The sequence below is a fragment of the Balaenoptera physalus genome (assembly GCF_965194825.1).
Source record: "Balaenoptera physalus genome assembly, chromosome: 8".
Lineage (NCBI taxonomy): Eukaryota > Metazoa > Chordata > Mammalia > Artiodactyla > Balaenopteridae > Balaenoptera > Balaenoptera physalus.
The window spans coordinates 122,267,753-122,294,742 of NC_138887.1; positions in this window are offsets into that span (position 1 = coordinate 122,267,753).

Genomic DNA, 26,990 nt, shown 5'->3' on the forward strand with positions numbered 1-26,990 from the left:
CATCAACCAGCAGACTTGCAGGGAAAACGCCCCTAAGACTTGCTTTGTTACGCGGCAGTATCTGGCTGACAGTGCACGTCCAAATCAATTAAGAATTTAGAACTTAGAGGCTGGGGGTGGATGCTAGATGCTAGCTTGGGTGTTTTTGGTTTTTTCAGATCAAGTAGCCTATATAACAACACAGGGAAGATGCGCGTGCAGAAAAACCCCAAGATGGTTTTATTTGCTTTGACTAAATGAGGGCGCCTCTAGGGTGCTGCCCACAGCAACGTCATTAATCACAGTGGCGTCGCGGAGCTGTACTCAAGCCTGGCTTAGCTTCAGAAACGTGGCACCAGCAACGCCGCCAGGTAAACAGCTCCAGCTGCTCACCTCCCAGGCGTACGGGAGGCAGCGCTCGGGTTCCCCCAGCTTCACGTGAAGCCAAGCAGGCAGAAGTGCTGGAATCACGGCTGTGTCCACACATCCGAGCTCTGGCCAGGACCCTCCAGGGCTCTCTGCCCTCGGCCATGACAACCACATGGGTTCAGCTGGCGTGGGCCTCTGGGGCTGGCTTCAGGCCTGCCCACCGGAAGGGACCCCAGTGGGAACCATAAGGCGCCCAAGAAGCAGCGTATCGTTCGGGTTTGTGGGCAGGTGGCCCCCTCAAGTCCAGACGCGCAGACTGTCTGCATCTCTGACCCTGGTTCCTGGGACGCAGCCTGATGGGGCAGGGCCACCTGTGCTCTGCTGTCACCGTCCTGAAACCCTGATTTGTGAACAGGGGCTCTGCATCGGCATTTCTGCTGGGCCTCACAAATTACACAGACGGTCCTGGGGGAACTAAGTGACCAACACTTCCTGGGGGAACTGCCGGCTCAGACCAGGGGTCAGAGCGGAAGGCCAGCCCACTGTGCCAGGCTGGGACCTGGGCTCGGGAGGAGGTAGGCACCGAGGCTGGGCTGAGGCGGGAGCCACGGCTCTGCTGTCAGAGAGCTGGACCCCGCCGGCCAGTGGACGGCCCCAGCACCCTGGACAATGGGCCCTGCGGGGAGATTGCTTCCCTGCGTACTCTCCTCCTCCCCCCGCACCTGTGCTGGGCTCCCGTCACTGCACTGAAGACCCACCACCTCCTTAAGAACGAGTGGTGCTACCCACAGTTACGTGTGGACACCCGAGGCACGGGGTCCCATGAGCAGGAAGCAGCGAGGGCTCAAACTGAGGTCGGCACGCAGGAAAAGCCTGGGCCGGAAGGGCGGGGAAGCCAGGTGGAACATACTGACCTCCCCCGTGCAGACAGAGGATGCCGAGGCCTTCGGAGGACGAGGACCATCAGGGCCACTTGCTGGGGGGGTGGGCGTATGGAGAAAGAGCCCGGGCCCCGCGGACAGGGACTCGGGGAAACCAGGCAAGCCACACTGAGTATTTCCAAGCCGAAGGCCTGGTGGGGACAGCAAGGGCTCTGGTCTCTTTGGGGAAGGCAGCCCCACAGCACAGGGCTGAGTTTCGCCAGGTAGAGTGCTGGCTTTTGTCCCTCAAGGTCCCCTACAAGTCACCTTCTCCTGGGAACATGATGGGAACCCAGCGGATCTTTGCCATCGCCTAATTCTGAATGAACTTGTTAAAGCATTTTTAGCGTAATGAAAACATTAGATCAATTCCTCGCAGCGATGCTTGTCACTAAATCAATAGCCCGTTTGGCGTACCACACTGACGGCTGACACACACGCGTGAAGGTCTGTGAACAATCGTGGGGCTGCAGAGCGCCCTCCGCGTAGTAAGAAGGTGAAGAGGCGAAGGAGGGGCAGGAGAGGGAAACTCTGCTCTGTCTGCAGGTCGAAGCACAAGAGGAGGGGAAAGAGGCAACGGTCTGGATGCCACAGGCACCCCGAGAACAGCAGGCAGCAGTGGAGAGAGGTCAGGACCAGCGCTGCACACGGATTCTTGTGCAGCTGGGCCAGAGCAGCATGCACGCCCTGCAGGAGTCTCCCGTCTCGTTCCACCTTTATCTCTTCTCCAAATGAGCCCACAGAGCAAAGAAAGGGTCGGTGAGAGAGAAGGCAGAAATAGATCCTGTGGCAGGAGCCCAAGGCAAGCCCTGGGAATAGCACTGATGTAAAGCCGGGGTTTGTGGGGTCTGCTCTCCAGGGCCAGGGCTCCCGGCAACAGCTAACACATCACCGGGAAGAACGGGGTTAGGAACGCTCAGACTGGGTCCAGAAGCAGCACATTTTTCAGCTTTCTAAGAGGGGTCCGTGACTAAGAGAAAGGGGAATTGGTCTAGGAAGATAAGAAGAGGTTATTCAGTTCAACGATGTATCCGGGAGAGCTGTAACCATAACTATACCGTAAAAGCGTGCACATGCACACGCACACACCTCCATGGGCAGTATCTGGGCAGAAACAAGTTCACTGTGCGACACTGTTGGGCCAGAGCGTGGCCAGGAGGGTGCCTGTGGGTGACCCAGGGAACCAGTAGCTCCAGGCCCAGTAGAAATGGGTAGACAAGGGTGTGAAAGTCTAGGGTCCATGACAGAGTGGGAGAAGGTCCATTGGAGAAGCAGAATGAACTAGAAAGGTGTAACTATTGGCAAGACATAGGCAAATTGGTCATTATTTGTAGATGATGCCTGGAAAATGCAAACAAATCCACTGAAAGAATATCAGAACACTTCAGAGTTCAGCAAAGTCTTGCTTACAAAATTTATATGCAAAAATAATAAACACCTTATATACAAATATAACCAATAGAAAACACGAAGGAGGAAAAATTCTCATTAACACTAGCAATAATAAAATAGACAAAGTAGCTAGAAATAAGCCTAAAAACAAGGGTGTTTTAGGGCAGTGAAACTACTCTGTATGGTCTACAGGGGTGGATCCATGACCTCATACACTTGCCCAAAACCCACAGCACATAGGACACCAAGCGTGAGCTCCAAGGTCGTCTCTGGACGCTGGTGATTGTGACATGGCAGTGCAGGTTCATCAATGTAACAGACATCCCTCTCCGGTGGGGAGGTTGATAGTGGGGAAGGCTGTGCACGTCGGGGGCTGGGGGTAAATGGGAAAGATCTGTGCTTTCCCCACAACCGTGCCGTGAACCAAAAACCGCTCTACAAAATAAAATCTATTCCCCCAAAACATGCCTGATCTATATCAAGAAAACTTTTAACTCGACTGGGAGATAGTAAAAAGACTTGAATAAAGGAGCTTGTTCTTGGCTAAAGGTTAGTGTTGTAAAGATGTAAATTCTCTGTAAACTGATCTACATATATTCAATGAGATTGCAATCAAAATAAGAACAGGATTTTCCCTGACCTTTCTAAAATAATTGAAAAGCTAATAGAAAATATGAGTAATATGGGATATTGAAATATACTATAAAGCTATGATAAGTAAAATAAAATGATACTAGTACAGAAATAGATAAATTATTTTTAAAAAACCCCAGCAGTCTGGAAATAGACCCTAATACATATGGGAATTGATTAGAAGATAATATTTAAAATAATGAGAATAAGCAACACTTATTGAGCATGTTATGGGCCAAAGGTCAGCTCACTAGCCTTGATCTTTACTAACTCTCTATACCAAAATTAATTTTAAGTGGATTCAATATGAATTTTTTAAAATGTATTTATTTTTGGCTGCATTGGGTCTTCATTGTTGCGAGCGGCCTTTCTCTCGTTGCAGCGAGCGGGGGCTACTCTTCGCTGCAGTGCACGGGCCTCTTGTCGCAGTGGCCTCTCTTGTTGTGGAGCACGGACTCTAGGCGCACAGGCTTCAGTAGTTGTGGCACGTGGACTCAGTAGTTGCGCCTCGTGGGCTCTAGAGCGCAGGCTCAGTAGTTGTGGCGCATGGGCTGAGTTGCTCCACGGCATGTGGGATCTTCCCGGACCAGGGCTTGAACCCGTGTCCCCTGCATTGGCAGGCGGATTCCTAACCACTGTGCCACCAGGGAAGCCCTCAGTATGACTTTTGAGAATAATCTTCAAGTGAGCTAAGACCTTATAAGAATGGGATGAAAGCAAAAAGTCATAAGGAAAAATATTAATCAATGTGACTACATTAAAATTTGTAGGAAAAAAGTCATGGACAAATTCATGATAAAGAAAAGCTAAAAGAACATTCGCAACACCTATGGGAGGAGCCATTCTGGTCTGCTCGACTCTCACAAAGGAGTCTTGTGAAGCTCCAGGTTGGGGGCTCCAGCCTCACAGCCTCCTTGGGTCACTTCCCTCGTTCGTCCATCCAGCAGGACTTACCTGGAACCTTCCACCTGCTCTGCTTTCAAGGTGAGCACAGCAAAGTTCATGCGCACACAGAGCTTTTGTTCAAGTGGGGAGGTGACAGCTGACTAGCACAGGAAGAAGTCGCACGTCACAGCCACTGCTCTGCACGAACCAGGTTTTGAGATAGGAAGTGACTGGGGAAATCTCTCCTAGAGATGGTGGAAGGTGCATCTCTATTACTGAAGGTACTGCTAAGCAGCAGCAACAAAAAGACCCCAAACGGAATGGCTTAGATAAGATGAAGCGTGTTCCAGGAGGTCAGAGTTCAGAGGCTAGAGGTTCAGGGCTGGCAGGGGGCTCTGCCATTCAACACGGGGCTTTCCTCTCCGGGTCCAAGGAGGCTCCGGGGCAGGGGACGGGGGGAGAACCGGGAAGGGAGGCGAGCAGATATCGTTTCCCATGGCAACCACAGAGCACGAACACACGGGAGGCTGGGGAGAGCAGCCTTCAGCGGGACGGCCACGCATCCTGGCGCACCTGGGTTGTTCAAATGTTGACGAGAAGAGTGACCGGCGATCAGGAGCCTCTGCTTCAAAAGCCTGTCTGAGGAGGTGACGTCTGAACAAAGACCCAAAGGATGAGAGTGGGCCCCAAGAGAACATTCTAGAAGAGGACCGGAGCAAAGGCAGCTACGGGCATGAGCTGGGCAGCAGCCAGCCAGGGCAGGGCTTTGGAGCAGAGGTCTGGGTGGTGAGGTCGAAGCGGCAGAGGAGCGAGGTCACCAAGGGTCTTACAGGCCATAGCAAGGACTTGCATTTTATTCCAAGAGCGATAGGGAGACCCTGAAGGCTTTAAGAAAGGGACTAAAATAAAACAGACGCTGGCTTTGCATTGAGAATGGTTGGAGGGTGCAGGGAGGGACGTAGGGCCCCTTAGGAACAAACCAGGCGCGAGGTGACTGCGGCTGCACTGCTTGGGTGGCAGTGAGGAGTGGATGGCTTCACATAGCCTTGGAGTGGAACCATCAGGGCTCGGTGATGGGGCGGCCTTGGAGGGGAAGGAGAGGAAGGAGTCGAAGACAGAGCCCAGGGCTTTGCTCCTGCCGCTGAGTGGAAGGTGGAGCCACGCAGGGGGTGGGAAGCCTGGGCAGCAGCATGGGGCAAGGTCCGTTTTGGACGCACGAAGGTTGAGATGCTCGTAGACTTCCGGTGGGTACCGTGGGCAGGTGCACACAGGACTCTAGGACTCGGTTGGATGTAAGTGATGAGTAACGCAAGAGCCTGCCTGGATCACCCAGAGTGAATAAGTAGAGGCTTTTTTTTTCTTATTTTGGCCAAGCCACACAGCATGCGGGATCTCTAGTTGTGGGGCACAGGCTCCAGAGCACGCGGGCTCAGTAGCTGCAGTGTGCAGGCTCTCTAGTTGTGGCGTACAGGCTCTAGGGTGCGTGGGCTTAGCTGCCCCACAGCGTGTGGGATCTTAGTTCCCCGACAAGGGATGGAACCCGGGTCCCCTGCAGTGGAAGTCTTAACCACTGGACCACCAGGGAAGTCCCGTGATGGATTTCTCCAATGAAAAATGGGCTTCTTGATTCCTAAAAGAGCAGAGCAGGTCTTTGTCCTCCAGGTGAGGGCCCTTTACCTGTAGACACATGCTTGTGGAGGATGGGTAAGACATGGCAAACATTCTGCGGCCTCTGTTCCTGCCTGGGCCTGGCAGGGAAGTGGGGGCTGACCCCTCAGGGAGGAAGGGGATTAAGGATTAGAGTTTCTTGCTACTCTAAGCAGGGTTCAGCCTTGCTGGTGATGAGGGAGGCTGACGGGAGTTGTACTGACAGCCTCAGAAAGGGGAATGGAGAGGCGGCACCTTCCTGGCAGGGTCAGTTCAGCAGGGCTGACCGCAGGTCCTGTGGCCTCAGGCTGTGCCAGACAGAAGCCATCGGCACCACCGACGCCCACCCACCATGGGGCCAGCTGGGTGTCTGCCTTTTGTCTTGAGTGGCCAGACAACAGAACTGACAGTCTACCCATCCAGGGTGAACAGATGTTTTGGGTCAGGCTCCCCAAGCTCATGGACGGTGGCCCGACATTCAGGGGTTAGGGCATCGCAGCCAAAAATTAAGCAGCAATTATTTAAAACTACACGCGCGAGCCTCACGCTGTCCTATTGCAGTAAAATTGCATCAGCTCGTTTCGAAGGCTTCGACTGCTCCAGGGGGCTGGCTGGCTGGTAAAGAAGGGTCAGGCTTCTGCTTCCAGAGGCACCAGGAGGGGAATGATGTAACCAGGGCTTTGGCCCAGGACAGGGGGAACCAAGAGGCTCACCACGGGGTAAGCTTGAGCCCCCAGCATCCAGACGTGGAGGGGGGGCAGCAAAGGAGGTGAAGAAGTGCTACCGAGAAAGCCAGGAGGGCAGAGGTCCGGAGGGCCCACTCTGCTGTGGAAGTCGGGGGTGGGCATGGATTCATCCCTCCTCTGAATTCCATCGTGGGCATCCCCTCCCCTCCTCTGACACTCAGCGCTGTTAGCGCACCTTGTTTTTTCTACAGCTTCTTCCCCAACAATGCACAATATCTCTCCCTGTGGCCCCTAGAGGTGTTCAAAGATACAGATGTTCATCGGCTGCCGGAATCATTTAGAGATGCAAGACAGCAGGACAGGAATCCAGACTGCAGAGCCGGGCTGCACGGATGGGCCTGGAACTGCTGCTCACTGGCTGAACAACCCCAGGTGAAAAACTACAATTTTGCATCAGTTTCCTCATCTGTCAAATGATGGTAATAATTCTATCTACCAGTCATAGGTTGAGTTCCCCCAAAACAAAGGAGTGGGAAGGAGCGTGGAGAGGTGAGCCAAGAAGTTGCACAGAAGTGGCAGGTGCGGTTCAGTCGTTTGAGGGCTGTGGAGCCTATGCTGAGTAGGGCTGGGCAACTGCAGTGTACGGACCAAACCCGGCCCTCCGCCTGGTGTTATAAATAAAGTTTTATTGGAACACATACATGTTCGATTGTTTGCTTGTTCTCTATGTCGTGGGGGCCAGGTGAGGTCGCAGGGATGGACAGGGCACCCGCAGGTGGGTGGTTCACCCCCTCAGAGGGCTGCAGAGGCCTGAGTGAGGCCATCTGTGCAAGACCCCTCACGTGTGCGATGGATGCCAGACACGGAAGTCAGCTGTGACCTCCCATGTCCGTCCTGTTGGCCTCTCCCCGAGAAGGGGAAGAGTCTTTGCTCTGAAAACAGCCTCTACTCGGCAGAGATGACCATGACAAGTGGGAAGGTGGCCAAGGTGGCGGCTTTCGGGCATTTTACTGTTGATCTGACTCCTTAGAGGGAAGGCAGCCGGCTTGCCAACCCCCCCGCCCCCCGCCCCGGCGTAAAGTGTCCTGGATTCTAGTCTTTGGGAGACGGAATTGGGAGAATTCCTTCTGGACGCGAGCAGCCCCGTCACATCCAGTGTCAGGGTTCAGGGCTGTCTGTGTGAGAGAGACGGAGATTCAACCAAATGCAGGGGGCCTCCCCTCCCTCCCAGGTTTCCCTGAATGAGTTGGCTTCAAATGGAAGGAAACACTGAAAGAGATCTTAAAAGAGCAACACAGAAAGAGAGAGAAAAGAGACAAAACCCTGAGAGAGGAGGGGTTCCCAGGGGAGCTGCGCTGGCCTGGTGGGAGGGTCCCTCACTATCCTGGTGTGTCCGTTCTCTGTGCTTTCGCTTCTGCACCCATCTGGCACCCAAGCTTCATGGCTAGTGTGTTCGAAACGCATCAGTATGTTAAAAATGTTGAATACTCCCCATATACGTCTATTTAAAATGTCGTGCCTGTGTTCTAAAACACATTTATACACCATGTAGAGTCTTGAGATAAAACACACCCAAACAGAAGCACTAACATCTGCAGGCCAGACCTCGGGGGCTCCTCTCCTTCTTCCTGGGCACGCCCTGCAGGGTACACACCTGGGTCCAGATACCCTGGAGAGGCCAGCTAGCCCCGTGTTACCTGCTCTTCGTATTGTGCTTCTGGGTACACAATTTTCATTTGCAGAGAAGGATCTGTTGCCAAAAAGAAGTTCGAAACTCAGTTCTAGAACGTCCCAGACCTTCTCTCTTTTGGTCAGAGCTTCTTCACCCTCCCTCTAGGGAGCCCTGGGACCCTTTAGTGGAGAAGACAATTTGGAAACCAAGTTTGGGGTACTCACTGTTTATTGCTGCTGGGGTATCACTGCTCCCTGGTTCTCTGGGAGAAAGACCAGGAAATCTATGTACACAGCGCTCTGCAGACACACCCACCCTGACGCACACACGTCTCCGTGGCTGTGTCTAGATGGGTGAGTTGACACTGATACCTTCAACCCAGTCCAGCCCCTCAGGTTCTTCCTAACCTTCTCCCTTTCCGGTATTAGTAAATCCCTCCTCTGACAGCAAGAAACTTGGCTCCTGGTTCCCTTGAAGTGTTTCTTTGCCGCTCAATCCCCTGCATGTCTCCCTAAGCGTCCATGGCCTTGCTGCCCATCACCTGGCCCCCAGCTGTGTCATGCACTCTAGGCTCAAGGAATGAGGCTTGGTTTTGATAAATAATAGCCTAGTATTATAGTCCTCTCTCACTCACATGGTATCGCCATTCTATAGACACGAAACTGAGCCTAAGGGAGATTTATAGCCATTTGCTCGTGTGCACTTGTCTGCATGCTTAGGACCCTGACTTTATTTTTAAAGTCATGCTGCTCCAAGCAACATCCTTCCAGCCACCCAGCTACAGAAAGTCCTGACAGGTATGCCTGCACCCTTCGGACAATCCACCTATTCTTTGCATGTGGCCAGAGAGAGCTTTTCACAAACCAGCCTTAGGATATGATGAAGGTGATGTTTCCAATAAGGGACTGTTCAGTAAATGCTCTCGGGATGTATGTCACACCAGGGGAAGCTCCAGATGGATTAAAAAACAAAACCATAAAAATACTAGAATAAGTTATGGGAGACTATTTATTATATAATTACAGAATGGGACAGGCCTTTCTAATTATTACCAAAAAAAAATCATAAAACAAGAGAGAAAGCACCCTTATAATCATTTTAAAAAATAAAATCAATTGGCAGAAAGCAGAGGATTTTTAAGGCCATAAAACCACTCTGGATGATACTATAATGATGTCATTACACATTTGTCCAAACCCATGGAATGTACAACAGCAGGAGTGAACCTTGATGTAAACTGTGGACTTTGGGTGATGGTGACGTGTGATGTGTTTTCATCAGCTGTAACAATATCCTAAACACACAAAGGTAGCAAATGTGGGGATGTTGATAAGGGGGAGCCTGTGCATTTGTAGGGGCAGAGGAGACACAGGAAATCTATGTAATTCTCTCAGTATTGCTGTGAACCTAAAACTGCTCTAAAAAAGAAAGCCTGCTAAAAATGAAACCAAAAAATTAAATCTAACAACCTCATTGAAAACTGAGTAAGGGGGCTTCCCTGGTGGCGCAGTGGTTGGGAATCTGCCTGCCAATGCAGGGGACACGGGTTCGATCCCTGGTCCCGGAAGACCCCACATGCCGTGGAGCAACTCAGCCCGTGCGCCACAACTACTGAGCCTGCACTCTAGAGCCTGCGAGCCACAACTACTGAGCCCACGTGCCACAACTACTGAAGCCCATGAGCCTAGAGCCCTTGCTCCGCAACAAGAGAAGCCACCACAACGAGAAGCCTGCACACCGCAACAAAGAGTAGCCCACACTCTCAGGAACTAGAGAAAACCCACATGCAACAGCGAAGACCCAACGCAGCCAAAAATTAAATAAATGAATAAATAAATAAATTTTAAAAAACTGAGTAAGTATTTGAACCAAAAGGCTAGCAAAATAAAAAGGCTGGGTTGGTAATGGTGTGATGAAACCTCAGCCTCGTACATCACTGGTGGGAGTGGAAACAGATAGGACTCAACGGAGGGCATCTGCTAATGTCTGAATAGTCACTTAAATCACAAGTACACACATGGGGTGACCCAGTGACTCCAAGTCCAGGAGTTCGGACCACACATACACGTGTACAGGTGCAAAATGACTCATGTATAAAGTCATCCATTGCAGCATTATTGTAGCAGCCACGGCTGGAAACAATCTATCCATCAATAGGAAGCAGTTATAGCACAGGTGCAATGAACTGCTATGTCAGGCAAAAGAGAAACTCCTCAAGTATAACTATGGGATAATCAAAATATACATTTAAGTTTAAAAAAAAAGTTCCAAACCATGTGTATAGCATAGAATGCTACCCTTGGGAAAAATACAACATTTCTGGAAGGATACTAAGATATTCTTTTTTTTATAAATTTATTTATGTTATTTATTTATTTTTGGCTGTGTTGGGTCTTTGTTGCTGCACGCGGGCTTTCTCTAGTTGCGGCAAGCGGGGGTTACTCTTCGTTGCGGTGCGCGGGGTTCTCATTGCGGTGGCTTCTCTTGGTGTGGAGCACGGGCTCTAGGCGCGTGGGCTTCAGTAGCTGCAGCACGTGGGCTCAGTAGTTGTGGCTCGCGGGCTCTACAGTGCAGGCTCAATAGCTGTGACACACGGGCTTAGTTGCTCTGCGGCATGTGGGATCTTCCCGGACCAGGGCTCGAACCCATGTCCCCTGCCTTGGCAGGCGGATTCTTAACCACTGCGCCACCAGGGAAGCCCTAAGATATTCTTAATATCCGTCTCCTCTGGATAGGAAAACTGGCGGCTGGAGACTCAAATAATAAAGAATGCAACCTCTACATCCTTGGGACTTCCCAAGTGACAGGAGTGTGATTGTGACTCGAGGTGGGCCCTGAGAGTTTATGCCAATCAGGTGACCCAGAGCTTCAAGGTGGAGTTGATCACTGGAAAGCCAACCATTAGATTGATTAGAGGGTGGGGGCTTGGGGCCAGGTGCTCTCAGCCCTTCCTCTGACCCTCAGGGAGGGGAGGGGGCTGGAGATGGAGCTCAGGGACGTAGCCAGTGAGCCATCAGTCCTGCTATGTAATGAAACGCCAATAAGAACTCTGGACACTGAAGCTCAGTGGTGCTTCCCGGCTGATGGACCCTGATGTGCAGGGGGGTGATGCCCCCCGTTTCCACCCAGAAAGGGCCCGGAGCTCTGTGTTTGGGACCCATCCAGACCTCACCCTGTCTGTCTCTCTACGTGGCTGGTCCTGAGTTTGTGTCCTTTATGATAAAACTGTAATCCCAAGCACGGCACTTTCCTGAGTTCTGTGGATCATTCTGGTGAATTATCAAACCTGAGGGGCATCATGGGAGCCTCCAGATTTGTAGACAGTTTGTCAGAAGTGTGGGTGGCCTGGGGACCCCACTGGTGGCTGGTGTCTGAAGTGAGGCAGTCTTTTGGGGGGATGGAGCCCTTAACCTGTGGGGTCTGAACCTAACCCCCTGCGGCTGGTGTCAGAACTGAAGTTGGTGTCATAATAGGGACAAAAAAGGGGGATGAGTTCTTGCTGTAACCATTTGTCTCTTTTTTAAAAGTATGCTTCCTATTTACAGCTAAATACGTGAAATTAAAAGAAAGATATTTTTAACTCTGGGAGAAAAAACAATAGTTGTACATGAAAGCATGGTCTAAACCTGAAGCAAACCAAAATGAGGCAGAATTTTGAGCACCTGATGGACCTTAAGAAAAAAGATCTTTTACCGTTGCTTCGTGGAGGACTGGTCCCCTCGGAGAGGACAGAGGCTGATACTTTCGCTGCTCTCCTCGGCAGCCCTTTTCTTTCATCCTCTGTCTGAGCTCACTGACTAGCCTGGAGCACACAGACCTCCAACCCTCCAAGTCAGAAACACTGCACGCACCTGGCGAGACACGGGTGTCCGGGCAGAGCTGCTCAGGTCGGGAGGGGGTTTCCACGTTTTAGAAGCTGCATTTCGCACCCTGGAGACTCCAGCCTTAGGCGTGTTTGATTTCACCACAGAAAGAAAAGCCTCGTGCAACACAGGAGCTGGGGAAACAGCAGCGCAGCCGGGCAGGCGGGCGAGAAGCAGGCCCTTCGGAAAAGCCTCCCCGCTCGGTCCCTGCGCGGCCCTCTCGCTGGATTCTTCTGCTCACGGGGCTTCTTCTCTTTGCATCCTCATTTCTCCTCTGGGCGTTTCTGCCGCACAAAACAGAAAAAGAGAAGGAAGGCACTTAGCAGGTTGTTTTTCTGTGACCGTAGGGAATCACAGGGTGTCAAAGCTGGATGGAGCTTGGGGCCATTCAGCTGGCTGGGGCTGACCGCAGAGCAGTGTAGAGATGATCGTGCTGGGCTGGCCTTGCGTGTCAGCAAGTTCCTGACTCACCGGGTGAAAACTGGTGTGTTCTGAGTCCGTCACCTGTGTCAAACGGGCGTCATAGTCGTCCTGCCTGCAGGTGAGACTCGTGTGGCCGACTTTGCACACCTGCTGATGCACTTCCGCCCCCACCTGCCGCCCCCTCCCCATCCCCCGGTCGGTTGTCCTTCTCGGAGAGTGGCTTGCCCGCCGTCCTGTGCACAGTCCGCTGTGGTTGTATCCTGCTTCAGCCGCCTGGGCAAGTTCCCGGAAGAGCAGCAGGAAGGCCACGGCGGCCTCCACACGAGCACAGACCTGTCCCAGCGTCCCCAGAGCTGCCCTCCTCCGCGTGTTGCCACTGCTTCCCCCGCTGCAGGCGAGGGACAGTTCTGAGGACGGGTGGAGAGGCCGGTGTCCTGAGCGGGCTGCCCTCTTCTCCTCTTCATCTCAGACTATTTACCTGGACATCAGAGCATCATTTGTGCCAGGGATACCCTAGCATTTAAACAGCCGTTGCCCCTTCTGTTTCCAAAGTAGGGGCCTGAGGACTCAGTTCGTGGCACTAGGTGGGGACCAAGGCCTGGGAGAAACACTGTCCTGTCCCCTCAATCTGCCCCAGGAGCCAGAAGAGCCTGAGCCCCGACTTGGATCTGCTGCCATGGCTGCTGTGAGGCTGGAGGGTCCTGGTTGTGTTTGAACAGCATCACAGTGTTTGGGTTAGATGTGAGGTGAGTCCCTTCTTCTGAACTTAATAAATGGCTTTCGAGGATGCCATGGCGTTAACCGGAGCCTCCAGAACAGCGACCCCGTGGTAGCATTCCAAGATGGGGTGTCTATCCAAGGTGCTTCCCCCTTTCAACCTTTCAACAGGGAGTGATGGACCCCTTCTGCGTGCTGCGTCCTGGGGATGCCTGGATAAAAAGGCACAGCTCACAGGCCGCCCATCCACCGACCTCTCCTTGAGACCTCAGTCCCTGTCTTGCCCACTGCCACCTGCCGAGTGGGACGTACTCACACCGCCCTGCAGATGAACAGGTGATGGGAAGAGAAGGCTGCCTTGTTACCCTGGGCTGCGGTGTGTGCTGGAAGGGGACGGACTTGCGCTGCCTGGATGTGTCTGGAGCTGGAGAGGCTGTCCTCCTCCTGCCCTCTCACGTAACACCTGCCGGGAAGAGGGCCTCCTGTGTTATCCTGTAGGTGTCACCTTTGCTGGGGCTAAAACCTCCTCGCGCTGCCCTGAGCGCTTCTGGAGTAGGCAACACAGAGGGAGTGTGGGAGTTTTCTGAGGCACAGGGCATGAGCTCTGGGCAGCAAGGGTGATGGCTGATGCCCGAAACGCTGGGTCTGCCCCACTCCCCCTCGCCGCCCTGAAAGCCGCTGTGAGCCCGCACCATGCTGTGTCCAAACCAGGGTCAAGGCCAAGCGGCCATTTCCATTTAAAATCAATACATTCCATCTTAACTGGAACCTGTCAACTTGTATCAAGATAGCATTTCACATTTACCTGGCCGTTTTGTGGCGAGATGGTGTTGAGAGTTGACCCTCAAGGCAAGAAAGAATGAGTAAGAGAAAAAGCTAACGGCCTCCCCCCTCTGAGGTTTAAGGCACCATCTCATTTCTTGGGACAGATATTTCTCCTTCGCTGAATGGTTTTGTCTCTTTTACTTAGACTGGAAACCTTCTGGGCGGGCCTGCTCGACCCCCTGCCCACGCGCCGCAGGGCCGTGAGTCTGATGCAGGCAGGAGAGAGCAAGGCCGTGCATGCAGCTCCCCGGCAGGACCCCCTCCCTGTGCGGACAGGAAGGGAGCCCCCTCGGGGTGTCCTGGGGACCCCTCCTCTGCACCCGCCCCTGCACAAACTTTGGCCACTAGAAAGCACGGTCCTTAACTTCGGCAGGACCCCGGGGAACAACAGTTCTGGAAAATGAACTCAGCTGAGAAGCCAAGGAGTAAGCTCCCCCTCTGGGCAGGAGAGACGGGCAGGAAGGGGCTTTGCCTCCAGCTCCTCTCTCCCCCGCCCCTCCTTCCCCATCTCCTTTCTTTCCGAAATGCATTCACCCCAGAGACTGAGAATCTGAGGCTGCACTTTCTGGGTGAAACCCTGTTGACTCTGGAACCTGTGCAGACAGGGCCAGGAGTAGACTAGAAACTGGAGATGTAACTGGAAACTCGGGCCTCGGGGGGCAGTGCCCGCGGGCTGAGCGAGGAGGTCGCAGGGGAGCGGAGAGTGCGGGCAGTCACCCCACTGCTGAGCTCCTGTCTCTCCCGCACCAGAGCTGGACCCAGGTAACTCAGCGTCCCTACAGTAAACAAACAGCAGGTGTCAACTGGGTGACTCAAGGAGGGCTTATTAAAGGGCTGGCCAGGCTTAAGCAAAGCAGAGCCACCAGCCCTGAGCCCAGAGGGGCAGCTGGAACTCGGAGAGGACAGCCGCAGGGAACACAGCTGTTGAAAGCGACCTTCAACACAGTTGAACTCGATCTTCAGTGGAGGGCTGCCTGTGACCTGTACCAGCCCGCGAGGAGAGGGCCGTACAAACACCCATCGCACGCCGTTCACCAGCACTGAGCCTCCGAGGCTCGGGGAGGGCTGGAGAGAGTGGGGAGGGATGAGATGTCCTCCTTGGGGGACACAGGCCACGCCCTTCCCAGCCCCCCCCTTGCTCTGGTCCTTGCTCTCCCTCCTCTGTTACCGTACATCCGCCAGGCTCCTCCTCCCCCGCTCCAGTCCGTCTCCAAAGTGCTCCAGCTTGATCTTTCTAAAGATACTGCCCACTAAACAATGCGGTCTGCCATCCAGTTCCACAAAAATCAAGTCATTAGCCACTGCAGGGGTTGACCTGCAGAACACCCTGAAAGGAGTTCAGGGCGAAGATCAGGATGAGGTCCTCTGTGCTCTGGGAAAACCGGCAGATCAGGCCCTCAGATAGTTGGGCGCTTTCAGAAGAAAATTTCATGAACCAAGATTCTGGCATCTTCCCATACTTAGAAAAGCACTAAAATCATTAACTGAGGTTTCTGTTCCTTGTGACTAACAGTAACCTTCTACAGAGGTGTGTGCTTGATTGCATGCACCCCTTCTCCAAAATTGCATATATATGGACACCCCCCCATCAGAGCAGTTCCTCAGAGCTCCCTGAGAGGCTGTCTCCCAGGCTATGGTCCTCAGTGGGTCCCCAGATAGAACTGAACTCACGGCTCTCACACTGTGTGGGGTTTTTTTTGCAGTCAACACCACCAAACTAATGGTGACTCAAAGACCAAATACCCCAATAGCACCAGTGACGCCTGAATTTCCTTGAGGATAAAACCCAGTCTCCTACAGGACAGGTCCCACCTGCCTCTCTCTGTGGCGTTTCATCCAGGTGCCTTACCTTGAGTCTCCCAGATGCTTCGTGTTTCTTCAGACCTATGCACCTCTGCCCCTCGGTCAGAGAGGCTGATCGTCCTTCCCAGCTGCTCCTGGTCCTTCAGGACTTGATTCAGGCATCACCTCCTCCAGGAAGTCTTCCCTGAGCATTCGCCTGCCCTCTGGTCTGAGTCTGAGCCCAGCTTTGGTACCCCCAGAGTGGCACCCCTCCCTCCTCGTGCTATGACAGTGGAGCCCCCAGGGCCAGGCTGGCCCCGCGCTGCGTGTCCCAGGACTGAACGCTGGCACCAAGCACTTGCGCAGGAAAGAGAGTTTCTGAACAGAGAAGTAACGGATGTCCGGAGCAGTTCACAAGTCTGAGGGACCCAACTTCCCCACCAAAGGAGGAGGGGATATTATTAAAGGGACTCCGAGAGCATTTCCAGCTCCCACATTCCATCAATTGCCCTTGAACTAAGAGCCACGAAAACAAAGCTTGGCATAAAAGGTCCCCTTTCCACGGACTGCTGGCCGCTCTCAGCATTCATCACCATCCTGTGTGCCGCGGGACCGCAGGATCCGTGACCCGGGGAAGGCAAGGCCGACCGCACCAGCGACCCACTAGGCATCTCACCCACCATCACCACCCCACCCCTGCAGCAGGCCGTGACCCTCAGACCTCAGTTCTGGTCTCAGCTGTAACAGGAGTCGGGGACCATATGCGGCTCGTGGCCTGAGGCACCGAGGGCGTGTGTAACCGGCTCACACTAGGGAAATAACGTGCGAACCCATCGTACACAACGTTGTATTTGCATTTTGCATGTTTTCCCTGTTTCCTCTGGAAACAATCAAAGCTGCATGCCTTGGGATGGTCCTTTCCAGAAACACAGTGTCGCTGGAGCACATGCGGAAAAACAGGGGTGGTGTTAATAGGAGCATCGCTGAGATTCGCCACCATGTGCCAGCAGGGAGGGGAGCAGCCTGTGTCCTCTTTCCCCGGGACCCACAACATCCGCTGCAGGCGCCACCTTCCCTGGTTCAGTCTTTGATTTTTCAGACTGCACCCAGGTGTGTGAGCTCATATTGCATTATTCTGTGTGTGTGAGCGTGGGGTTGGATATTACATGTTCTTTTAATGCTGATCAAAGCAGCCCGTGTAGAGAGTTTAAATTGATGCCACGCTTCTACACAACAGCTGGTACCACTATCGCTTGAAGTGTCAGTGTGAGGCTCTCCGGACCGGCTGTTCTGGAAGATGGGGACCCCACGGCTGCACGCGCCCTCCTGGCGCGGTGATGGGCAGGTGGATGGCATTTTTGTTAAGTCTGTGTTCAGTGCTCACGTTGTGACTGTGGAGACCCTTCTCGCGGCCGAGCCGCAGCTTGTGACATCACGTTCCCTTTCCTGCACGGTTCTCCTACCTTGTCGACGGCTGACTTGCTTTCCATTCACTCCGTTTTCTATACCCATCTGGAACTCACACCCAGAGTCCCCGACGGAACGTCACTCCCCGACACGGTCACACCACCGCCAGGGAACCTGTCCGTGGGGTCCTGGGCTCGGGGCTCCCTTCCTTGTCGAAGTCCTACTTTACACGTAATACATGCCCCAGTAGCTCCCGAGAGAGCGTGCCATGGAGACCCTTTTTGAGACCACGTAAAACTAAAAATACCTTTATTCCACCCTCATATCCAACTGATGATTTGACCGGGGCTCCAGGTGGGAAGTAATTTTCCCTCTGGCTTCCTAAGGCTTTCCCACTGAGTTTCGCCATCATCTTTGTTGTTGAGAATCGTGGGTCACGGGAATGCACCCTTACCTGTCCCCCCGCCTCCAACCCCCTGCCTCCACCCGCCCTCACACCTCCCATCACCCCCCATGCCTCATCCACAGGGAGCGCAGCTGACCCGGGTCCCAGCTACTCTGCCCTGAGATCCATGACCACACTTGTGCAGCTGGGCCTCCCAGGGGCTGCTCCCCACCCCGGGGCTGAGAGGGAGAGGGCAGCTAAGGCAAGATAGTCCGTGGGAGACACCGGTCCCTCCGATGGCCGGCTGGTGTGAGGACCCCCGACCCTGGGAACTGTCCTTGGCCGCCCTCCCTCCGCCCTCCTCTGCCTGCAGCCCAGCCTCTCTGGCTGCCCCAGCTCTAGCTCACCCGGCGACTCCCCTGTGAAATCCTTGTGCTGTAGGTCTGTCTGCAGCCACCATTGTTCCTTTCTCTTCCTCTTCTCTCCGTCTTTATGTGTTTATACCTTTTTCAAATTCTCACTCCATTGTTCTAGTGGAATTTTGAGTAGGAGTGGAGATAACTCCTGCCATCAACCTCGTTTACTGGAAACCCTATAATCGCAGCGTTAGTTTGACCCCATGAATAAAATTGGCCTAGTGGGGAGACCCAGGGCTCCTCTCCCAAGTGAGAATAGAAAGGGGGCGGGGGGCCAGCGTCTGCAGTGGGTCAGGATGTGGGCACATCACCCCGAATGCAACGATGCCAAGGAGACAACGCTGCTCAGTGGGTCGGTTGCCAGTCATTAGAGATGAGTTAATAACATTTTCAAAATAAAGAACGTTTGCCATTGACCCTACCTGCTGGAGTCTGATTTCATTGCTTTGGAAGCAGCTCCCGTGCATCAGGGTCCCCAGGGCGTGAAGCAGAGCTCACGGGAGTGGTACTAGCCACAGCTGCTGCTGGACTGGGGGCTTCAGAAATAAAGCAGGAACGCGCTACAGGGGCAGAAGACCCCGAAGTGGTGGGCGCACAACAGAAACACTTCAGTGGGGCGAGGGAAAGATGAGGGACTGAAAATTCTGGGTGCTGTAGCGGGGTTGGGGGGGCCGTGGGAGGGGGGATGTCTGCAGCCTGGCCAGCGCCTGGCATCTGGGGATGAAGGACGGCGGGAAGAGGGGGCCTCAAAGCAGGAACAGGACAGGGAGTCAACCCCCCGCAGGGAAACACAGGCCTGTGCTGCTGACTCAGGCCAGTGGCCTTTCCGCTTCTTATTCCTGAGGTGTCCTTGTCACAGGAAGTGGGAGCAGCCCTGGGCGCTTCCCGCAGGAGGACCCTGTGTTTATAATCCTCGCGCAGCACCTGATGGGCCCCCAACACTTTCTAGTCGGGCAGGTGGTCTATTTACTTCAGGTGTTTGTCTCCCTGAAGATCAGACCCGCTCCTCGCGGCCGCAGACCCCGTGTCTCCCGCTGGCTGTGGGTGATAAGCTCCGCGCTCATCCCAAGGGCACAGCCCAGAAGCTTCAGCTGCTCGGGGCGGTGGAGCCCGGGCGGCTCGGCGCCAAATGCCTCCTGGAAGTGCTTCTGCACAGACACGCCAGCCTGGGAAGGGCTGGGACGGCCTCACGGGGGGTTCTGGGGACACTGGGCCTGGAGTCGTGCAGCTGGCAAAGCCCCTCCTGCCCTGGACCTTGGTTTCCTGCCTTGGGAGGCCGGGGGTAGGGGGACTGTACCAGGCTGATGTGCTCCGAGCTACTTTCTTTGCCCCTGGCCGTCTGTGATTTATCGAAGGAGGCTCTAAACTCACAAGGAAAGTCTGCTAGCTTCCGGGCAGGAGTCCACCCAGGCCCTAAATGGATATGAAGTTGCTATCCTTGCGATTTAATTTTTTTATAGAATGTGAGAAATGGCAAATATCTCAGGGATCATGCATTCTAAACACTTGGTTTTTATATATGAAAGTCAGCCACGTGGCTTGTAAAAGGCCAGAGAAGTAGTTAGTGGTGAGACTGGATAGACACACGGACAACAGCCAGACCGCGTATAAACACAGAACCCTGACCACACGTGCAGGAGTCATGCCTGGAAACCAGCTCCTTCTCCTCGGTGACCAGCCTGGGAAGCCAGCCCGGCTTCCAGGAAGTCAGCCTCTGTCCCTAGCAACTAGCTCAGGAACCCCCGTAACACAGCTGGGCCACGATCAATTATCTGACATCAATATCTCGATCCCTAATTTCTGTCCCCACTTCCAATGTAGGGCCAGTTGGGGAAAGCCTGATATGTTCCCCGAGGCGGCCACGTTAGAGCCCTGCTTCCAACCCTGCCCAGCTCCCCGTCCCCCCAGCCTCCACCAGGGCACCCCTGAGCCCCCTTTCCCACGATGAAACTGCCCCAGCTCTGAGGAAGCAGCCTCTGCTTGCTCTCATTTGGCCCCTTCATTAATTCCACAGCAGAGGACTGGACTTCGCTGCCGGGCCTCCAGGTCCTTCCCCGAGCTCTCGCCCCGGAGTCTCACTGTCCAGAAGCGAAACATGAGTGGGTTTTCCCAAGTAAGTCTTGGCCACTGGTTGCCAGCTACCGTAAGGTTAGTGAGCCTTCCCAGGGATGCTGGGTGCCCGACCAGCATTTCAAATTGCTTTCCCTGGGAGCATTCATTCTAAGCTCCAAACAATCAACTTACAATTAAACTTTTTGAGAATTATTTTTTTAATGATTTTGGCATTTCCGGACTTCAAGTAAGCCATATTCACCCGTGTTTGTATTTGGGGGTCACATCTCTCCCCTGGGGGCACAGGTTACTTTGCAGTGCTTCTCTGAAGCTGACGGGCCCTTTCCCTCCCCCCACGCCCATCACTGGGGGTGGCCCGATCCCTAGTGGAGGCTCAGGTGTCTAGGGCATATTTTTGTGTCCTGGTTGGGTGCCCTCAGGTGTGAGAAGGCCTTAATTTATATTCAAACAAGTGGTAGCTCGTTTGAATATTTTTTCAGTCACTGTGCGCAATGACAATTTAAAATGCAGTTCACACCCTATCAGGTCAGATTGATTTAGAAACCTGACATCATTTTTACAGTAAAATTTCACTAGGTCTACAATGTATCCCATTTAAAAAGTTTTAAGGAAATAGTATTATTCACAATGCTAAATTCAAACGCCTCCTAAAATCAAATATTTCAGTGAACAACCTCAGAGGGATTTTTAAAAAGTACAAAATCCCAACATCTAATGAGAAAAAGTGTTAATTTTGCAAGAAACAAATTATTCCTGATTTGTGAGAGTTCCCGTGCTCCAGGATTTGCCATTTTATTATAAATGCTCCATAAATCTCAACTATGGGAAGTAAAAGACATGACTATTCATTTTTATTTCGACCAATTATTTGGCCTTTCCTCACAAATGATCTTTTCTAACTCATTTACTGCCCTTATCGGGAAGCTGGGCACGGGGAGTGTTTCTCTCCTGCTGTACATGGGACTTGAGCACATGTTTCTCCAAGAGCCTGGGGTTCTAAACTGGTGGCCGTGGCACGCCCCTTCTCCCCATGCAATGAGCAGAGCTAGAGACCACAGATGTCTGCAAACAGCTTTGTAATTTCAAAGAACGATATCGCTGGTTCTCAGGTCGAGACCCTGAACACTGTTGCAGCCTTTGCAGAATCCGGAAGCCTGAGCCTCCCTTCCTTCCCCAAAGTGGGGCAGGCCAGGCAACTTGGAGCAGAGAGCTCTTCAAAGATATTCGGACTCAGTCCCCAGCAGCAAGTATGGGCAGGACCACTGGCTGTTTCTCTGCCTTCTAACCACTGGAATGAGTCACAGGGCATGCCCCTCAATAAGTGACATTGGGTTAATTAATACCCGGGATGGCCTCAAAGGGGGCAGAAGTCACACAGAGGCAGGAGGGGCAGGAGGAAGGCGGTGAGCCGCTGGATTTGCCTGGTTACCATTGGCACCAGCTCCTGGTTCCCGTCACATGGCTGGGACCCCCTCTGTGCTCTGCCTTCCCTCACCCTTTCCCCCTCACGTAGTCCCTGCCCCCTCTGCCCTGGTCAAGCACGCAATCTGAGTCCCTTTCCTTGACTGCAGGGAGGCTGGGACCTTTGGAACAACCTGTGCCTGGATTCCAAACTGCATAGAACCTAAGAGAGACGGGAGAGACAGTTAGTCACCAGAAATAAATCACATACATTAAGACGAGGGTTGCAAAAGGGTAATGAAGGAAACATCGTCAAGAATTCAGGCTTGAGATTTTAAAACCCCAGTCTTCTGACTTTCAAACCTAAGTTCAGGATCTGAGAAACACGGTGAGGGGGGCGACAGGGAGGGAACCCGTGGTCGGGGGGCAGTTCCGGCGGGATTCCCACATCCAGCGCTACTGTTAAACCAACAGCGATTTTATTTGTCTCCAAGTGTTTTAATCAGATTGTAAAGATGCTTTAGTGCCTGAAGATGAAAGCAGCACTTGGAGTAATTTTTCATAGTTCTGCTCTTTTGTCCAACGAGATCAATAAGCAAACCGGCTGCCTGGGAAAGCAACTGCATTCTGTATCTGTGGGAACCTCAAAAAGCAAGGGAGATGCGAGACTCTTCTGGAATCACTGAGACACGCTTTGCAAGTAGAAACATGTACACACTCTACCCTCGAAGTCCTGAAGCGATGGCGTCTGAAGTGATCACGGTTCCTCTTTGTCGAGATGCCAGTCAGCGCCTCTCTCCAGAAGGTGGGAGACTCTCTCGCCGCTGCACATTGCAGGCAAGAGTCCTGAGACTGACTTGTCTGTCGTGAGCACTCCTCGATGGCAAAGCTGTCCCTTAAAGTCCACCGGTGTCACCTTAGTCTCTCAGTCCCCACTCGGGTAGGTATGTCACAGAACAGTCACAGAGACACGTCCAGCTTTGGGACGTCTTCAGAACCATGACGGCAAACCCACGAATGCCCGTCACCACTGAGCTGGTGGGAACACCTGGACCTCGGGGTCCCACCGACTTAACTGGTGGCCGGGTCCTAGGACAGGGGTTCCTCATGCACTGAAAACACATAAACATTGCAATGCCCAGACTCACGTTGATTCTTTGGTTCCCAGGACTCATTTCTGTTTTGTTTTAACACCCATCTGATAGACTGGGAGCTCCTAATGAGAAAGGCAGCCTTAGACGAAATAAACTATTACGTTGAGAACTTCGGTGTCCAAACAGGCATATCTTTCTAAATTGCAAATTATTAGCTGGTTCACAGACTTTAACTGTGACAAGCATAATGCACTGTTTAAGTGACCTAAATGGGTTTGTTTTGCTCTCATAGATCAGCCTCAATGCTCTCCCAGCAGGAAATTTATTGCCAAAAGAAAAAAAAACATCTTTCTGACTGGAGAGGAAAAGAAAAATGTGCATCTTTCACCATATACTAAAAGATAAATATCTGAGAAGTCACATTTCCGGTTGCAAGCGAATGCAAAGTGTGTCTGCGTTTGCTCTAGCATCCTCACTAGGACACCTACGCAAAGCTTGTGTGAGAATGAAAGAGAATACGGGGTTGATACAATTTTGTATTTCTAAGTACTTTTAAGACACTGGTGTGGGTGCACTGGAAAAATATGAATGATATGAAAAATGTGTCAACTCGGTTATTTTATTTCATTTTTATTTTTTTGGCTGTGCCGTGTGGCATGCGGGATCTTAGTTCCCTGACCACAGTTCAAACCCGCGCCCCCTGCAGTGGAAGCACAGGTGCCTTAACCACTGGACTGCCAGGGAATCCCTTAGTTATTTTAAATGAACAAACAGAGCTGATACTTAAAACAAAAATTACAAAGCATATTTTTCCCAGCTGAAAAAATTCCTTTGTAATGCAGTCAATCAAGTTCTAATTTTAAATTATTCAATTCATGCATTTGGAGTTTTGGAAACCTTGTTTTCTTAAAGCAGAGTGTCCTACACGGCATGGTTTGAACTCACCTACTCCCCACCCGTTTTCCCTTTGAATAAGTGGAAAAGAGAAAGTACACAGCATTTAATGCGATGACTCCTTTAGGAGTTCAAATTTCTCAACATTCCCTAAAGGACTATTCAAGGACCCTCTATAAAACATCAGCAAGATCTGTAGATCTTCTCCTCCTCCTCCTCCTCCTCCTCATCAAAGTGGTTACAATGTTTAGAAATGAGAGAAGAGAAGCAAATTGTGGATCTGGCTGGTTTTGGAGAATTTATTCAATCGTCAATCCAATTAACTGGCCATCTTTAACAACTTATGTTTATAAAATGCATTACATATTACCCAGACATATGAAACAGGCTTAAATCTTCAAACATAATTCAGCCCATGTTCTAAAAACAAGTCCTTTCTCGGGAAGCTGTCCACGTGCAGTGCTGACAGCCACCAGTGGGTGCCATCCCCAAGGCTCACACACAACAGTCGAGTCACGGAGAGGGAAATCCGGGTGGTGTTAGGGGCCTACTGTGATATTGTCAGGACATCTGAGAAAGGCAAATTATGTTCTCTCTTTGTTGTTTTCTTTCTAAACATATTTGACAACCGATCTTGTATTAACATTTGTGTTCTCTGAGATGATTCTTTTGTACACCATCTATGCTATTTCAGCACGAGGTATCAATCATGGATTAAGGACAAGGTCCTGTATAAAGAATATTTATGTCTTAATTGTCTCGAAAGCTTGGCATAGTAATTGAAAATTCAAAGGTCAAAAATGCTACTGTGTTTTTCTTGTTTTTCAAGAAATCAAGAGGGCAACAACACAAAGATTGATAGAAATACATTTTCCTTGTCTCTTTCGCACGTTATACTAAGTGGAAAAAGGTGTCAGGCTGTCAGGACTTTGTGATGTTTCCCATCTAACGGCGAATATGTCTTAGAATGACTACTAATAGAGATACTGCCTTATAGGTAAAAAGACTAACAGACAAATCATGAAAGAGGTCATACGAAGGAACATGAACATTGGAAAACACGTTTAACCTCAACAGCAATCAAATACAAATGAAAGCCCAACCTGAGATGTCATGATTCACCAATCAAATTATCACACACAAAAAATGTATTAATCACAAGTACTATATGAGAGAGGATAAACTGATGAAATCTTTCTGGGAATCTGACCCAAGAAAAGAATCTCAAATCCAAAGATACATGAATGAAGTTGTTCATTCCAGCAGTATACATAATAGAGGAACACAGGACACATTCTAAATATCACCAACAGAACAGATAACTAGATTATAAAATAGCCGTATGATTATATAGATTTACTCAATAATATAATGTCTGTACATACTTTCAGAGATAAACATCAGAATAAGAGGTACAAACTACTACGTATAAATTAAATAAGCTACAAGGATATATTGTACAGCACAGGGAATATTTTATAATAACTATAAATGGAATATAATTTTTAAAAATCATGAATCACTATGTTGTACACCTGAAACATAAAATATTGTGAATCAACTGTACCTCAATAAAAAAAAGTAAATAAAAATCTCATGAGAGGACTTCCCTGGTGGCGCAGTGGTTAAGAATCCACCTGCCAATGCAGGGGACACGGGTTTGAGCCCTGGTCCGGGAAGATCCCACCTGCTGCAGAGCAACTAAGCCTGTGCGCCACAGTTACTGAGCTTGTGCTCTAGAGCCTGCGAGTCACAACTACTGAGCCCACGTGCCACAACTACTGAAGCCCGTGCGCCTAGAGCCTGTGCTCCCCAACAAGAGAAGCCACTGCAATGAGAAGCCCGTGCACCAATGAAGAGTAGCCCCTGCTAGCTGCAACTAGAGAAAGCCCACACGCAGCAACAAAGACCCAATGTGGCCAAAAGTAACATAAAAATAAATAAAATTTTAAAAAGTTTCATAATTGCTAGTCATTGATTTTTTAATATCCTATTTTACCTTTTGGTAGCAATTGAATTGTCGACTGAAAAAAATACACAACACGAGAGTTCTGAGTTAAGTTTTATTTGGGGCAAAATGAGGACTATAGCCCGGGAGACAGCATTTCAGATAGCTCTGGGAAACTGCTCCGAAGAGGTAGGGGGGAAGGTCAGTATAGATGTGATTTTGGTGAAGGGAGTACATGCAATCAAGCACATATTTTTTTGCAGAAGATTACTGCTAGTCACAAGGAGCAGACGTCACCATGAAGGATTTTGTGCTTTTCTAGATAGGAGGAGATGCAAGAATTTGGCTCATAAAATCTTCTCCTGAAAATATCTAACCCTCTGAAGACCTCTCCTGACAGTTTTTCCCAGAGCACAGAGCACCTCATTCCTGATCTCCACCTGAACTCCTTTCAGGGGGTGTTGAAGGTTAGTAGCTGCAGCAGCACATGATTTAATCCTCGTAAAGGCAGATGGCAAGTGCCAATTTGTAGGTGACAGTATTTGAAGCACATTCATCTCCGTCACATTACCAATCCTACAGCATCCCAATGAAGCCCACTGGGCTTCAAATGACCCCGTTTTTAAAGTCAGGAAACAGGTCCATGTAGGTGGTCCGATGATGTAAGGCGAGCAGCCTGCGGTGGCACCCTTGCCCTCCGTGTTATCGGCATCCATCTGGCCATTTCACCTCCAGAAAGGTAAGTGTCCCTTGCTTTTCCTTTGCTGAGTGACAGCAGAGGTGTTTCCTGAAGCTCCGTGCGGATTTTTGGAAAGAAGACCAATTCGGTTACTAATTAATTTTATTCAGTAGCCCGAGCAGAGATTTGAGTCCACAAGATTCAAAGCTCACTTTTAACAAATGCCTCTGTTCCTTTGGTTTTCTGTTACACAGGAAACAAAAGTTTCATGACGTAACGCTTTAGCTAGGTGCAATGACCCTGATGGTGTGTATTCTGTTCTATACTATTTGGTTTTTTTTTTTAGGTGCTGGTCATGACCCACTAAATTGACTTTATCATCCACTGATGAGTAGTGACCATGGTTTGAAAAACACCTGTAGTGAGCCTGGTGACACACACTTTAGTGTCTCATTAACAACTTTTGTAGGGGAAAGACTGATGTTTACACGAAGGAGCCTGTTCATCTATTTGTGAACCGAGTATACTTTAAAAGTTAAAAACTATTGAAAAGAAGTCCTTACCTTTTAGATCCTCGTTTCCTACTCCTGTGAACAGCACCGCGACTACTCCAACCATATAATGACCTTGCTGTTTCTCACGCCTCCACGCACCGTCCTGCCTCAGGGCCTTTGCACTGGCTCTTCCTTCTGCCTGAAGCATCTTCCCCCAGATATCCCATGACTAGGCCCTCACCTCCTCCAAGTCACCTTCTCAGTAAGTCCCTCCCTGACCACCAGTTTAAAACAGCAGCCACATTCTCAGTTAGCCTTGCCTTGCTGTTTTTGTCCTATTCATGGCATTTTCACCTTCATTATTTAGTAAATTTATGTATTGTTTATTGTCTGTTTCTCCCAGTTA